This window comes from Azolla caroliniana, unplaced genomic scaffold (genome assembly GCF_043228905.1).
Source record: "Azolla caroliniana isolate FFs.n. ecotype wild unplaced genomic scaffold, voAzoCaro1.0.p SCAF_20, whole genome shotgun sequence".
Taxonomy (NCBI): Eukaryota; Viridiplantae; Streptophyta; class Polypodiopsida; order Salviniales; family Salviniaceae; genus Azolla; species Azolla caroliniana.
The window spans coordinates 11,295,075-11,311,681 of record NW_028230455.1 but is presented as its reverse complement, the minus strand read 5'-3'; positions in this window follow the sequence as shown (position 1 = coordinate 11,311,681).

Sequence of the window (16,607 nt, the reverse complement as noted above, 5' to 3'; positions counted from 1 at the left end):
ATTCACTACTAGTCCTCGTTGTGTACAAAAGTCATCTAGGGCATTAAGATGCTTTTGTAGGTCGTGTTCCGACTTCGAGAGCAAGACAATGTCGTCTGCGTAGAGTAAGAGACTAAATTGCATATCCCCAATAGCTACTCCCTTGCCTCCCTTATGAGCAATAAAATTAGTGATCTCATCAATGTAGGTCCCAAAAAGAGTCGGTGATAGGGGGCAACCCTGTTTTACACCAATGGAGCTAGTGAAACAATCAGATAGGCCACCTGGGCATCTTACGCACCTAGAGACTTGCTCATATAGGGCATAAATGGCCCAGATCATGTCATTTGGTATATATATGAGCATGATATAGTTTAGCGAGCATATGACCTATCATAATGGTCCTATATGTATTTGGGTCCATTGGGTCCCCTCCTTTATGTATAGGGGCCACTGTGTTCATGGCCCATTGTGGTGGAAAACCCTCGGCAAGGGCACGGTTGAAGATTCGAGTGAGAAGGGGGGCTAGGCACTCTCGAGCATATATGATGTGCTCAGCTCGCCATCCTATGTTGATTAACGTCTTCAAAACCAAATTTGGCCCATTAGACAATTGGTTACAACAAAATGGATGTGTACCCAATCTCGAAAAGGAGTGGGAGGTCGATGTGGATGTGGCCCATAGTCTCGATGTAAAAGGTACCCTGACCATAGCTTTTAGGCGGTGTCTACAGTTCGTGCTCAATGCATCGAACCATTGGGGCTTTGTACAAGGAGAGTTTGTAATGAAAAGGGAGAAAAACAAGCACATACAAGGGTGAATATTAGAAAGGTTATGGTTAGCATTTTGTAGCTTATTATCATGATGTTGTTTTAGCTCTATAATATATCTATCTAATTTCTTTATATTTAGGGTATCTAATAGTTTGAAGAGGGTGGCAAAGGGTCCTAGTATGTCATGGTATTTTGCACTTATCTCAACGTAAGTTGGACACTTGCATGTAAAGTGATACTCATCCTCTATCTCTATGTGACAATCTAAATATCCTTTCCTTTATGGGGTCTCCATTAGCATGACCAATCTCAACCTCATGTTGGCGAGATGATACTCTGAGTTGTCCAATGGTAACCCTTAGTGAAATTTGGTAAGAACGTATCTAGATATTTTGGTTGTATAATAAAACCTAACATAGAGAAGTGCATGAAGTGTTTGTTGTAGTACAACATTTTAGATGGGAGTGGCTCTAGTGGGTTGATCCATCTATGTCGAGTGTAAATTTGCCATATTTCTTGGTGTATTATTTTATTACGGTCCTCATGAGAGATTAAAGTTTTATCGGTCTTGTGGTTGTACCTAAGGGAAGGTAGGTTATTAATGTCTATGGTGTTTGCAAAAAACCAACTTACCATGATGTTATATTAAGAGATAGTATTGCTGAACTCATAGAGTGATTGAGATGCCTCGAAAGGTTGATGAGATATATTATTCCATGATTGACTATGTATCCTATTAATAAAACCTACAAGTTGAAAACATGCTTCTACTAACATAAAGGGTAAAGTGAGATATGCTCTAATGATGTCATGTGGCACTGTCGATTTGCTTCGGAGTTAACGTGATAACATCATCACCAATGGTCTCCCTAATTACGACCACTTGAAAGGTGGTAGCCTTGGGGCCCAAACCACTAATGCATACATGAGGGAAAGTATGCATGTTGGCATTGTCTCTCTAAGAGTGAGAGGGTTGCATATCATCTTGTTAGTCTATCTTTGGTTGCCTATGTCATTAAAATTTATGGTGTCGCCGAAAGGAAAAATCGACAAATACTCGAGGTAGCATGCGCCATGATGCATGAAAAGCACATGTCGAATTTCTATTGGGCCGAAGTGGCATCCACGGCCGTCTATCTCATGAATCGATGCACCACCAATGGAGTCCATGAGCTAACTCCCTATGAGCTCCTTGTCGGAAGGAAGCCGATCCTGTCGCATCTCAAAGTGTTCGGAAGCATTGCGAATGTATGCATCCCGAACAAACAACGACACATCTCAAAGTGTTCGGAAGCATTGCGAACAAATAATGACAGAAGCCCGACACGAAGTCGGAGAGATGTATCCTCGTAAGATACTCGTCCGAGAAGAAGGCGTACAAGTGCTACAACCCGTCGACGCGAGAAGTTCGCGTAAGTCGAGACGTAGTCTTCGACGAGTACGTATCTGTCATGATATGGCAAGACTCGAACCCATGACCTTATGCTACACGGGTCGAGCTCTTGACCATTACACCATACATTGTAATACGTAGAATATTATTTTCATTTATGTTTTATTATAGAAAATTGATGTATATTCCAGATTTCTCTGGAACATTCTACAAACTTCAGGAGTATTCCTGAGAACACTATAAAAGGAGGCACAAGGCATTATTTCGAACCAAATCGGTTCAACGCCAGTCTTAAGCCCCCTAGCTATTACTGTACATTCTCTTCACATAATATATATCTTTTCTTATCATCACACACACACACACTCTCTCTCTCTCCCTCTTACTCACTCTTTCCTTCTCTCGAGAGTTCTTCACCTCTCTTAGTACTAATACTTCTTTTAGTACTAATTCCTTCTTTGTCTTAGTACTGTTCCTGACAGTTTGAACCGATTTTCTCGTTCTTCCTTCCGTATCTTCCTTTCCTCCTCTTCTCTTCTTATTAATCCTCTTATCCTCCCTAGTAAAATGGAAATTGTTAGTGCTCAGGAATACCAATCTGTTTTCTCGGAGCTCTAGTGCTTAAAAGAGAAATTTGTAGCACTAGAACAAGAAAATCATCGTTTGTTGGGGGATCTTCAACAAATAGCGCTGGAAAAACAACAACAACATGGGGAGCTGACGTTACGTGTACAACAACTCGAAGTGACTATCGTATCATTACAACAACAAGGATCAAGCACTCAAGGTATTCACAAAGAACCCAAGATCGGTCTTCCTGCAAAATTTGATGGGACTCGATCACAATTTAGAGGGTTTTTGAATCAGGTACGTCTAGTGATACAAATGCATCCTTCTCGATATCCCACCGATGCATCACGAGTGAGACTAGTAGGCACTCTCCTTAGTGGCTCAGCGTTAGCATGGTTTGCTCCATTGTTGGAAAAGGAATCTCCATTACTAAACAATTTTGAAGAATTTATAAGTGAGTTTAAGGCTTGTTTTGGAGATATTGACAGCATAAGGACTGCAATCAACAAAATCTGGCGATTATGCCAAGGTGTCCGTCCAGCCTCCGCATACGTTGCAGATTTCCGCCTACTCGTTGTTGATATCCCTTGGGATGATCACGCATTGATGGAGCAATTTCGTTATGGTTTACGCAACGATGTCAAGGATTTACTCTTAACCTTCCCCGAAGAGCCAAAGTCATTAACAGAAGCAATCAGTCGTGCGGTGAGATGCGATAACCGCCTCTTCGAATGACGTTCGGAACGACAATTCCAGATTCCGAGGGCAAGATTAGAGCCTACCTACGCCTCAGTGGTAGCGAAACCTTTTCCGGGGGAGTCATATAATGCGCCTCCAGTAAGTACTCCAACTCCGATGGAAATTGACACCACACGCCGTCGTGGAACGTTATCGGAAGAAGAAAAGCAACGACACCGAGCAAACCGACTATGTCTTTATTGCGGTGGACCAGGGCATATCACGGTAAATTGTCCCCATAGGCCAAGAAGGCAGGTAAACCAAATAATTGCTAGTTCTAATTGTACTAAACCCGAGTCTATTTTAGTAGGGATATCTGATAGTCCTAATAGTACTAATAGACCAAATCTAGCGAACAAATTTGATGTCCTTAGTCAGTTAGAAGAAGTGTTAAACGACTAAGTCCAGCCAAAATAGGAGTCGTTTGGTTGGACATCCCTAGATCTGTGCAGCCCATTAGTGGTTCCATTCCCTCTAAGCAAAGTTAGCAATGTGTTCGTAGCCCAAGTAACAGTTAGTACTAAAAGTACCCCTCCAGTACATGTCTCAGCATTTCTAGATTCCAGAGCTAATTCTTGCTTCATGGATAGGAACTTTGCCCAAGCTCATCAAATATCACTCAGAAAACTCCCATGTCTAGCCTCTGTAGTAGTCATTGATGGTCGTCCCATTGCTTCCAGAAATATCATAGAAGAGTCAGAGCCCGTTAATATTGTCCTAGATAATCTAGCATGTGTAGTATCATTTAATATAATTAGCATCCCAGAACACCCCATTGTTTTAGGATTACCATGGTTCGAATTACATAACCCAGACATAGATTGGAGAACAAGAGAAATCCGGTATCGAAAAGCACGAGGGTCTACTCATGAGATTGCAACCATTTCGCTACATCAGTTGCGGGAAGAAGGACGCAAGGAAGAAATGTTTCTCTTCGCAATATTAGTAAAGCCCTCAGACACCATTAAAGAGGAGTCCACCGTTCAACTTCCAAAGAAGTATCATCATTATGCTGATGTGTTCGATAAAGTACAAGCCAATATGCTTCCTCACCATCGACCGTATGATTGCCCCATCGATTTACAACCGAGGAAAGAGCCACCATGGGGACCGATCTACAATTTGCCACCAACCGAGCTAGAAGTCCTGCGAGCCTATATAGAGGAGAATTTGGAAAATGGTTTCATTCGGCATTCGAAATCTCCAACTGACGCACCTATTTTCTTCGTCAAGAAAAAAGATGGATCACTTCATCTCATTGTAGATTACCATGGCTTGAATAAGGTGACAATCAGAAATAGGTATGCACTTCCCCTTATCTCAAGTCTCTTAGAATGGATCAATGGTGCCAGGTTCTTCATGAAGATCGACTTACGAGGAGCCTATAACCTCGTTCGGATCTGACCAGGAGATGAATGGAAGACCACGTTTCACACCAGATATGGGCACTTTGAGTATACAATCATGCCGTTCAGCCTCACTAATGCGCTAGCAATCTTCCAGCACATGGCAAATGATATATTCTGAGATCTCTTGGATGTTTGCTTGATCATCTATTTGGATGATCTACTAGTTTATTCGAAGACCCAAGAAGAGCATGATTCTCATGTACTATTAGTACTAAAACGACTTTGAAAACATGGTCTTTATGCAAAGCTGGAAAAATGTAGTTTTGGGTGCAACCAGGTGGAATTTCTGGGCTATGTCATTTCCTCGGAAGGCATCTCCATGGACCCAACTAAGGTCAAAACTCTAGTAGAGTGGCAGACTCTGTGTTTGCTTACCATGAAGGGACAATCGTTCGTTTGGTCTAAAGAAGCGGACATGGCTTTCGAGAGTCTTAAAAAGATATTTACATCGGCTCCAATTCTAGCTCATGTCGATCCGGAAAAACCATTCATTATTGAAGCAGACGCATCAGATTTCGCATTGGGGAGCATTCTGTCACAATGGGGTAATGATGAGAAGCTACATCCTGTGGCTTTTCACTCACGCAAGTTTGACGCCGCAGAAATCAACTACAAAATTCATGATAAGGAGCTATTGGCAATAGTGGACTCTTTTACGCAATGGAGGCATTTTCTAGAGGGATCCTCTCATCAAGTCACCGTATTCAGTGACCACAAAAACCTTGCCTACTTTCAGGACGCTCATGTGTTAAATCGACGTCAAGCTCGGTGGGCCCACTTCCTCACGCGTTTCGACTTCAAAATTACATATCGTCCGGGGAAGCACCAAGGGAAGGCAGATGCATTATCACGGCGTTCGTACCTAGCACCGTGTCTCGGCGAGCCAGCTTTTGATAACCAAAAGCAAGTAATCTTGGAACCGACACGACTGCAAGCAACACAGGTCTTTGGCATGCCAATGGATTCCCATGTTATCGATATACGTGAGAACTTGAAGACCGATGCTTTCGCCCAAGCCATTCTAGCACAAATTGATCCCTCTCGAGCATCTTGTTCACAGTCGCAACCACCGGGTACAGACTATCAACAATTCAAATACCATGATGGATTACTATTCTTTAATGAACTCTTGTATGTTCCTAATGGTTCTTGCCGCCTTCGAGTAGTCCAAAACTGTCATGACACATATACAACAGGGCATTTTGGTAGTACTAAAACATTAGATTTAGTACAACGATCATTTTGGTGGCCCCATATGCGACAATTTGTCGAAGATTCCAAATTCCAAGCAAGCCGTGGCAATCCATTGCTCTAGACTTCATCACAGATCTTCCAGTCTCTAAGGGGTTCAATGCGATTCTAACAGTCATAGATCGATATATGAAGATGGCTCATTTCTTGCCATGTACTAAGGAAATATCCAGTGAAGAAACCGCTGAAATTGTCATGCGTGAAGTATGTCGGCATCATGACCTTCCCGATAATATCATCAGCGACCGTGGACCTCAGTTCGTATCGAAATTCTGGAAGCACCTTTTTAAAATGCTCAAGGTCACGTGTAACCTCTCCTCCGGCTACCACCCACAAACGGATGGCCAAGCAGAACGAACAAATCAAACACTGGAGCAGTATCTTCGGTGCTTTCTAAGCTATCATCAGGATGACTGGGTAGATATTCTCCACTTCGCCGAATTTGCCTACAATAACTCTGTCCACGCATCGACTAAAGTTACGCCATTTTATGCTTATACGGGTTCTCACCCCCGATGGTGTGTATTTGAAACCCCAGAGTTGTCCACAAATCCTTGTGCAGAGGATCGTTTAGAGTGGTTACGCAAGATACAAGCTGATTTATCTACTCATCTCCAACAAGCTCAACAAACACACAAGGTTTACGCGGATCGTCATCGGCTTCCATCTAGTTTTAGCATTGGAGATCGGGTATGGCTACTATGACGACACATCAAGACTACTCGCCCATGCGAGAAGTTGGATTATCGGCGATTAGGTCCTTTTCATATTATAGGAAAGATTAATGATGTCGCTTTTCTTCTCGATCTACCTCCGCAACTTCGGATACATCCGGTGTTTCATAGTTCTCTCCTTGAACCCTATCAAGAGAAAACCATCCCAGGACGTATTACATAGCCTCCACCCCCGATCGAGCTTGAAGATGGACTTGAGTACGAGGTTGTCACCATCCTTGATTCCAAGATTGTTCGCAACAAGCTCTACTATCTAGTCGATTGGCTAGGATATAGTCCCAACGAGCGTGCTTGGGAACCGATAGAGAATGTGACCAATGCTCGTGCTCTTCTTGAATACTTCCATCGTCAATATCCAGACAAACCGGGTCCTCAATCCAAAACGACTCGTGACACTCGTTTTAAAAGGGGGATAGTGTCATGATATGGCAAGACTTGAACCCATGACCTTATGCTACACGGGTCGAGCTCTTGACCATTACACCATACATTGTAATACGTAGAATATTATTTTCATTTATGTTTTATTATAGAAAATTGATGTATATTCCAGATTTCTTTGGAACATTCTACAAACTTCAGGAGTATTCCTGAGAACACTATAAAAGAGGCACAAGGCATTATTTCGAACCAAATCGGTTCAACGCCAGTCTTAAGCCTCCTAACTATTACTGTACATTCTCTTCACATAATATATATCTTTTCTTATCATCACACACACACGCTCTCTCTCTCTCTCTCTCTCTCTCTCTCCCTCTTACTCACTCTTTCCTTCTCTCGAGAGTTCTTCACCTCTCTTAGTACTAATACTTCTTTTAGTACTAATTCCTTCTTTGTCCTAGTATTGTTCCTGACAGTATCCTGGTACGCACCATAGACCTCTTTGACTCCAACTACGCTCGATGCGGATTACGCCGAACAAGAGGTAAAAGCCGAAGATCAACTTGTGCATATGAACAAAGAAAGCTCTATTACGACCGAGCTTAGTGGGCCACAAGAGCCCCACGCGACCCAAGCACGTCACGGCCAAGTGCGAACTTGGACAAAGGCAAAGGTAAGATGCCCGAATACGAAGTCGACCACCCCAACGACAATGATTCGGATGGATCGGCTCCCTCACTAGACAGTGAGTTCGGTGTACCCATCATGCGTACACCCGGAGTAAAGAAGGCGCTCACATCGGCGAGCGAAAAACTTTGACGCTCATCTAGAGCTAAGAACCCCGTCACTCGGCACGACTACAACAAGTACATGGCCCATCATTACGCCTTCGCGATGAAGGTAGCGGCTGAACAAGAGCCCAAGAGCTACACCGAAGTGGCTTGTAACCCACGATGGGTGGAAGTAGCCGACCTTCGCTCACACACTACAAGCCTTTGTCACCGGCTTGAGGGGGAGGACCCAAGATTGCCACAATGAAGAAAGCCGAAGGCCGGACGGAAGCCACATAGAAGGCGACATCGAAAGCCGGACAACGTTGGATGTCAGACGCCTCACACTTGAGGTTGAGGGGGCGTGTTGAGAGATCAAGCTCAACTTAGTTTAGTTAGTCAACAATGTAACTTCGTAGTTACCTAGATAGAATCTAGTTAGAAGTGTTGACTATAACGCCTTAAATAGGACCTTGTACTTAAGTGGGATATTCTAGATCCTCCACTCCTAAGTACATTTAATATAGGACTTACACATTAGTACCTAAATTCTACTCACACATGTGCACCTTTGCACATGAGATGTATATATACCTCATTGTGGGTATTTTTGTATTTGATGATGTTTTATAATATACACTCTAGTTTACTCATCCCCCATCTTGTGTTATTCATAAGTGTATCTCTCTCTCTCTCTCTCTCTCTCACACACACACACACACACACACACACACACACACACACACACATCACTTAATCTTCTGTGCTTAACTTAATCACATAATTAGGTACTAATTAACTCTTAATTACTTACCTAATTATTAACACGGCATTAGAGCGTGTGGTTTAGAAAATCCACTAAGCCCACCCGACTCCATGATTGTGTGTTCGAGACGCCGATGACAAAATCCGGCTATCGGCTACCGTAGTGCCGCTACGTAGCACGTCTACGTGATCGAAGGAAGAAAAGCAAAAGAAGAGAAGACACAATCAACATGAACACACAAATGGGTAGCTCGCTCCCTAGTGAAAAGCTAGACCGGAGCAATTATTCATCTTGGGAGTACAAGATGACCCAATACCTCGTCGGACAAGGGTATTGGAGCTACATCAACGACGCTCAAGAAAATCGACCCGACTCGAAAAATGCCGACAATGCAACATGGAAGCAAGTGGCGAGTCGAGTCATGTATTGCTTGGCAACATGTGTCCACGACCACATGCTTAGCCACATTCAAGACGCCAAGACGCCCAAAGAGGTGTGGGAGAACTTAAAGAAAATGTTCGCCGCCAACATGACCGCCCAAAGGTTCAACTCCGACAAGAGTTGAACAACATTCGGCAAAAAGACATGTCTGTGTCGGACTACACCGCAAAGATCAAGAGCATTTGCGATTCGCTTGGCTCTATCAAAATAAACGTCGACGAAGACGAGATGGTTCAAGTATGCTTGGGCGGCCTCGCACAACGATTCGATCCATTACGGATGGCAATCTTGGTAAGAGAAAACCCTCCGTCATTCTTCGACCTCCAATCAATGCTATTGGTCAAAGAGAACCACGTCCGAACCAAAAGCAAGACGTCAGAAGGACAAATGTTCTTCTCGAATTCGGACGGTGGCTGAGGAGGAGGTCACGATGGTAGAAGAGGTCAATTCGACCCATCACGCGAAGGGAACTCAAACCTTCACGGAAGACATTGAGGAACCTTCGGAAGAAGGGGGAGCTTCCACACCGAACATGGTCAGCAAACGAGGCCCGCAACTTGCAATTATTGCGGCAAAATTGGCCACTACGAGGTGGAGTGTCAGAAAAAGAGAAGTGAGTCGGCTTCAACAAGTCGACACCTCACAAACTACGCATCGAATTCCGACCACGACAACCGTAGCGGAATGTTGACGAAACACGCGTTGAATTCCGACTACGACGATCGTAGTGAAATGTTTACAAATTACGCCCCAAATTCCGACTACGACGACCGTGGCAGAATGTTCGTAATGAGGCATAGAGCGAACTCTATGATGGCCTCCAACTCGGCAAGCACCTCCAACTTGGAAGACGTGTGGTTCGTCGATTCCGGCGCCTCACATCACATGACATCTCACGAATAGTGGTTTCGTGATTTATGAACGCTAGATCAACCCGACTTCATAGAGACAGGAGATGACACGACACACCCCATTCGGCACATCGGCAATGTCCCATTCGGGAAAGAAGGCAAGCAAACTTGCATCAAGAATGTCTTGCACATGCCCACAATAACGAAGAATTTGGTCTCGGTCAGCCAAATCGTGGAGCAAGGCATGCAAGTCCGCTTCAACAATGAAGGTTGTTTCATTGAGAAAGATGGCCGACTCATAGCTAAGGGGCAGAGAGACGGCCAAATGTTCATCCTCGATTCGAACGAGGTGAAATCGGCAATGTACGCCAAAGGTCTCAAAACCGAGACAAGCATCGAGTTGTGGCACAAGAGAATCGGCCACATAAACCTCTAACGGCTTCGAGCGATGCAAACGAAGGGAGTCGTCATCGGACTTCCGACATTCGAGTCGAAACAAATCGACCAAGTATGTGAAGTGTGTCAACTCGGCAAACAACATTGACTCCCATTCCCGAAGGAGAGCCACACGAGCAAAGGCCTCCTCGATGTCATACACTCGAATGTATGGGGACCAGCTCAAACGCCGACGATTGGCGAATGTCGATACTACGTAACCTTCATCGACGACTACTCGCACTACACGTGGATCTACCCGATGAAGAAGAAGAGCGAAGTGTTCTCCCACTTCCAAAAGCTTAAGTGTCAAGTCGAAAAAGAAACTAGTCGGCACATTCAATGCCTACGATCGGATGGAGGAAAGGAGTACTTCTCCGATGAATTCACCTCCTACCTCCAAAGTGAAGGCATTCGGAGAGAATTCTCATGCCGACACACACCCCAACAAAATGGTGTCGCCGAAAGGAAAAATCGGCAAATACTCGAGGTAGCACGTGCCATGATGCATGAAAAGCACATGCCGAATTTCTAGTGGGCTGAAGCGGCATCCATGGCCGTCTATCTCATGAATCGATGCACCACCAATGGAGTCCATGAGCTAACTCCCTACGAGCTCCTCGTTGGAAGGAAGCTGATCCTGTCGCATCTCAAAGTGTTCGAAAGCATTGCGAATGTATGCATCCCGAACAAACAACGACAGAAGCTTGACGCGAAGTTGGGGAGATGTATCCTCGTAGGATACTCGTCCGAGAAGAAGGCGTACAAGTGCTACAACCCGTCGACACGAGAAGTTCGCGTAAGTCGAGACGTAGTCTTCGACGAGTACGCATCCTGGTACGCACCAGAGACCTCTTCGTCTCCGACTACGCTCAATGCGGATTACGCCGAACAAGAGGTAAAAGCCGAAGATCAACTTGCGCATATGAACGAAGAAAGTTCGATTACGACCGAGCTTAGTGGGCCACAAGAGCCCCACGTGACCCAAGCATGTCACGGCCAAGTGCGAACTTAGACAAAGGCAAAGGTAAGATGCCCGAATACGAAGTCGACCACCCCAACGACAATGATTCGGATGGATCGGCTCCCTCACTAGACAGTGAGTTCGGTGTACCCATCATGCGTACACCCGGAGTAAAGAAGGCGCTCACATCGGCGAGCGAAAAACTTTGACGCTCATCTAGAGCTAAGAACCCCGTCACTCGGCACAGAGATAGAGAGAGAGAGAGAGAGAGGAGGCACAAAACGACTCTTTCTATTCCATAAAGCAATAATACAACCCAACCTTACAAAAAGGTTACAAGGTCACTATATATAGTGACAGACTTAGGGCATCTACCATTTATGCTAATTACACAAATGGCCCAAACTTGATCTGTACAAAGGGATAGTGTGAATACGTCCATTATACACTTGTATTCGACACTCCCCCGTAATGGGCGTATACATGGGTTATCTAAGATTACAGGCATAAACCTAGGTTCTCGGACATATCAGTTTTGTTCGAGTCGGCAGGGTCCGAAGGCAGAAGACCGAACTGGTCGGGTCGGAAGAGTTGAAGCCGATCATTAAGGAACTGATGTCGGTTGTCGGAAACCATCCTGCGATGTGTCCGGCTCTAACCGGACTGGTTTGTCGTTACGCCCATCTGATGCCGAAGGGACCGAAAGCGGTCTGCCGAAAGACACTTGGTCATTCCATCTGCGACATTGTCGGTTGTGGATATTTTCTCTAGACCGATTTTCCTTGAAATGACGCAGTCCCGAACGAAGTGATATCGAACGTCGATATGTTTGGAGGCGTTGTGGTGAACCGGATTTTTCGACAAGGCAACAGCACCTTGACTGTCGCTATAGACAACTGGGGCCGAGTCATGGTCGACTTGTCGAAACGTGTGCGCCAGCCGGCCGAGCCACAAAGCTTCTTTTGCAGCGTCGGACGCAGCTACATATTCTGCTTCGGTCGTTGAGGTCGCTGTGCACTCCTGAAGTTTCGACTTCCACGAAATTGCTCCATTGCCGAATTTGAAGCAGTATCCAGTTGTTGATTTCCGACTGTCTATACAGCCGGCGAAGTCCGAGTCGGTGTAACCGACTACGCCTGTAGTTGAGTTAGGACCGAAAAGAATGCCGTGGTCTTTTGTGCCAGCCAGATATTTGAACACATGCTTGACTGCGTTCCAATGCGATCGGCCAGGATTGTGCATAAATCTGCTAACGACTCCTACGGCATGAGAAATATCAGGCCGTGTCGCGACCATCAGGTACATAAGGGAGCCGACTGCCGGTGCATACGGTACCGACTTCATATCTTCCCCCTCCGGACCGGATGTCGGGCAGTCTCGCTGAGAGAGCCGAAGATTCATGGGGAGCGGGGTTGAAGCAGATTTGGCTGATTGCATGTTGAAGCATTCCAAGACACGTCCGATATAGTCGGTCTGAGACAAAAAAAGATGTCGTTGATCGCGATGCCGACTAATCTTCATGCCAAGTATGTGTCGTGCCGGACCGAGGTCCTTCATGGCAAACTTCAACCGCAGTTGCCGAATGAGATCGGCAAGTTCGCCCGCGTGGCGTCCAGAAATTAGCATGTTGTCCACGTAAATGATGAGGAAGATGGGTGATCCATCTTGAGCTGTGTTGGTAAAAAAACAATGGTCCTCATCGCTTTTTGAGAAGCCGATCGATTGGATGAAGTCGTCGAACTTCTTGTACCATTGTCGCGGTGCCTGTTTGAGGCCGTATAGACTCTTCTTGAGTCGGCAGACTAGATGTTCTTGGCCAGTTGCCACGAAGCCTTTTGGCTGCTCCATATAAATTTCCTCTTCAAGATCACCATGGAGGAATGCTGTTTTGACATCTAGCTGAATCAGCTCCAAGTTGTCGGCTGCCACTACGCCGAGTAGAAAACGAAGGGTTGTCATTTTCACCACTGGTGAAAAAATCTCGTCGAAGTCGACGCCATATTCTTGTCGGAAGCCCTTCGCAACTAATCTGGCCTTGTACTTTGGGGTGGTCGAATCAGACGTCTCTTTTAGTCGATAAACCCACTTGCAAGGAAGAGCACGTCGGTTCCTAGGTAATTCGACCAGATCCCAAGTCTTGTTTGCCCGAATGGAGTGCATTTCCGACTCCATCGCCAGATGCCAGGTGGCGGAATTGACAGATGTCGATGCTTCTTCGTAAGACGTTGGTTCGCCGGCGTCGGTGAAGAAAATTCCAGGAGAATACCTCTCCGGAGGTTGCGACAGTCTCTCGGATCGTCGAGGTATGATTGGACTGGTCGCATCGGGTATCGAGGTCGGATGGTCCGAAAGCTGCTGTGCCGAGTTAGAGTTGTCCGAATCAGTAGTGTAAGGTTCAGCTACCCGTGAAGCTGACCGTGTGTTAAGAGCGGGGCCTTCTTGAAGGGTCGGCACATCGGAAAATGTTACCCTTCGGACTTCGATCGGTGTTTTGACTGATGGATTCATAGCCGACTCGTTGAACACAACGTCCGAACTTCGGACGATTTGTCTGCGTTCGGGGTCCCAGAGTCGGTATCCCATTTCGCCGTCGGATCCATATCCAAGGAAAATGCATTTCCTGGACCGAGGTGCAAGTTTTCGGCGATCATCTTTCGGAATAAGGGCGTACGCCTCGCATCCGAAGATCCTCAGCTTGTCGTAATTCGGCTTACTGCCGATCCATAGTTCCTGAGGAATTTGAAGTCCTAGAGGTCTGCTTGGCGACATATTGATTATGTGTACTGCCGTGAGTAGAGCCTCTGCCCAGAAGCCATCTGACAGTCCGGAGTGTTGGAGCATGGAAACTATCCGTTCTTGGATAGTCCGATTCATGCGTTCGGCAATCCCGTTTTGCTCCGGACTGTGTGGTGCCGTAAATTCACGTCGGATGCCGCGTTGTCGGCAGAATTTGACGAATTCTTCTGATTTGAACTCTCCCCCATTGTCGGTCCGAAAGCATTTCAGTTTTCGGTCGGTTTGATTTTCTACCATAGCGAGCCAATCGGAGAAGATCGAGAAGACACGATCTTTGGTGCGAATTGGATAAGCCCACACCTTTCGAGTCGAATCGTCAATAAAACTGACGAAGTAAGAGGCACCGCCGAGAGACTGATGCGGCATTGGGCCACAGACGTCCGAGTGGACCAAATCGAGAGGTTTCGTTTCTCTTGGTGCTGATGTCGGGTGTGATGCGGCTGCTTGTTTGCCATACTGGCAATGCTCGCAGAATTGATGGTCGGAGAAGGAGAGTTTAGGGATGTATCCGGCTCTAGATAGATGCGTAATGTCGGCCTTGCTAAGGTGTCCTAATCTTCTGTGCCATAGTGATGACACAGGAATATCCACCAAAAACAGGTTACCCTCTCTGAGCGTAACATGTAACGGATACAGTGAGTGTATCTTGGGTCCTCTAGCAAGCAGGAGGTTCCCCCTGTGGAGTGTCCACCCTCCCGAAGAAAAACCGGCACGAATGCCGTCTTCATCTAGTTGTCCGACTGAGATCAATGGCCTTGAGAGCTCGGGTACATGTCGGACATTGTGAAGTACAAGTGTAGAGCCACCTGCAAGGTTGAGCTCTACTGTGCCGATTCCAATGATGTCACAGTGTTGCGAGTTACCGACTCGAACTGAGTCGGAGTGACGGATCGTATATTGCCGAAATTGGGATCGATGAGGAGTCACGTGAAATGACGCGCCCGAATCTAAGAGCCATGTGCTCGATTCTTCAGTCGTGAGCAGAACTTCTGATCCGACTGGATTTTCGATTGATAGTATATTCGGGTCGTTTGGTAGCACATCAGCTGAGAAGCTGACGTAATTGATCTCCTCATGCCGGCCACTCTTCTTGTCTGATCTCTGAGACTTGTCGTTCTTGTTCTTGAGTGCGCGGCAGTCGGCTTTGATGTGTTCGGGTTTCTTGCAATAGTTGCAGATTCGATTATCCCGTGACTGGCTCCGTCTTCGCTGATTGTTCGGCGGCCGTGAGGAATCTCTTCCTCGTATGTTCGATCGGTCTGTCGAACCTTGTACTACGTAAGCGTCGTCTGTTGAGTCTTTGGCGAAAGACTTTCTCTGAGCTGCTTCGGTCAGGATTGCGCTCGTGACTTCGGAGTATTTAACAGCCGTGGTTGACGCGTTGCACACGGTTGTGACGAAAGTTTCCCATGATGAGGGAAGGCTGCTCATGAGTATCATTGCTCTGAGTTCATCCTCGATTGTCGTCCCCTGTGACGAGATTTGGGAGCTTATGCTTTCGTACTCATTGAGATGTGCTTGAACCGAATCGGATTCTTTCATCCGCAAGTTGTAGAGGCGCCGGATCAGAAACATCTTCGTTGCAGCGACCTTCTTTTCGTAGGTGTCCGACAGTGTTTTCCACAGTTCGAATGTTGTCGTACACGATTGCACCGTAAAGTATACTGATTCCGATAGGTGCATCCGAATCGTGGCGCGGACGATTCTGTCCAGCTTCTGCCACTCAATTGGTTTGTATCCTTCTGGAGGTTCTTCATTTTCGATGGGATCGATTTGCCCCTTGACTATGAGATAGTCCTGCATTTGCTCCTTCCAGAAGTTGAAGTTCGATCCATCGAACTTTCGTAGACTCATTTCTGACGAGCCGGATGTTGATGCCATCAAATTTGGTTTCGGTTGACGAAGCTCGGTTCGGAGTTGACTACGAACCTTGTTGGAGTGCAGCCGGTTGGCTCACCCGGTATCGTTCTAGTTGGATTTGAACCCGAGTCGGTTCGGCTTCGGATATATGTATTGTTGAACTTGCTCGAATTGACTCCGGTAACTTGAGGGACAGAACCGACTGGTCTTCCCGAATGTTGCCGAGTCGGAGTGAGCCCGGTTCGCTTCCGAATATATATGCCAAATATCGATTATTGAATCCGATTGTCTGGACCGATTCTGCTTCGGGTGACTGCAGCGACGAGAGAGACGGATCCAACTGATCCTCTCGAATGTCGATCAGCCGGATGAAGCACGAATTGGGGTTGTTGTCTTGAGACCGATCTGCACCGAGTGGTTACAATGAGCGGCGAGCAGCGTTTGATGACCTCTTCGGATGCCGTTTAACCGAGTGGAGCACGATCGTGTCAATGT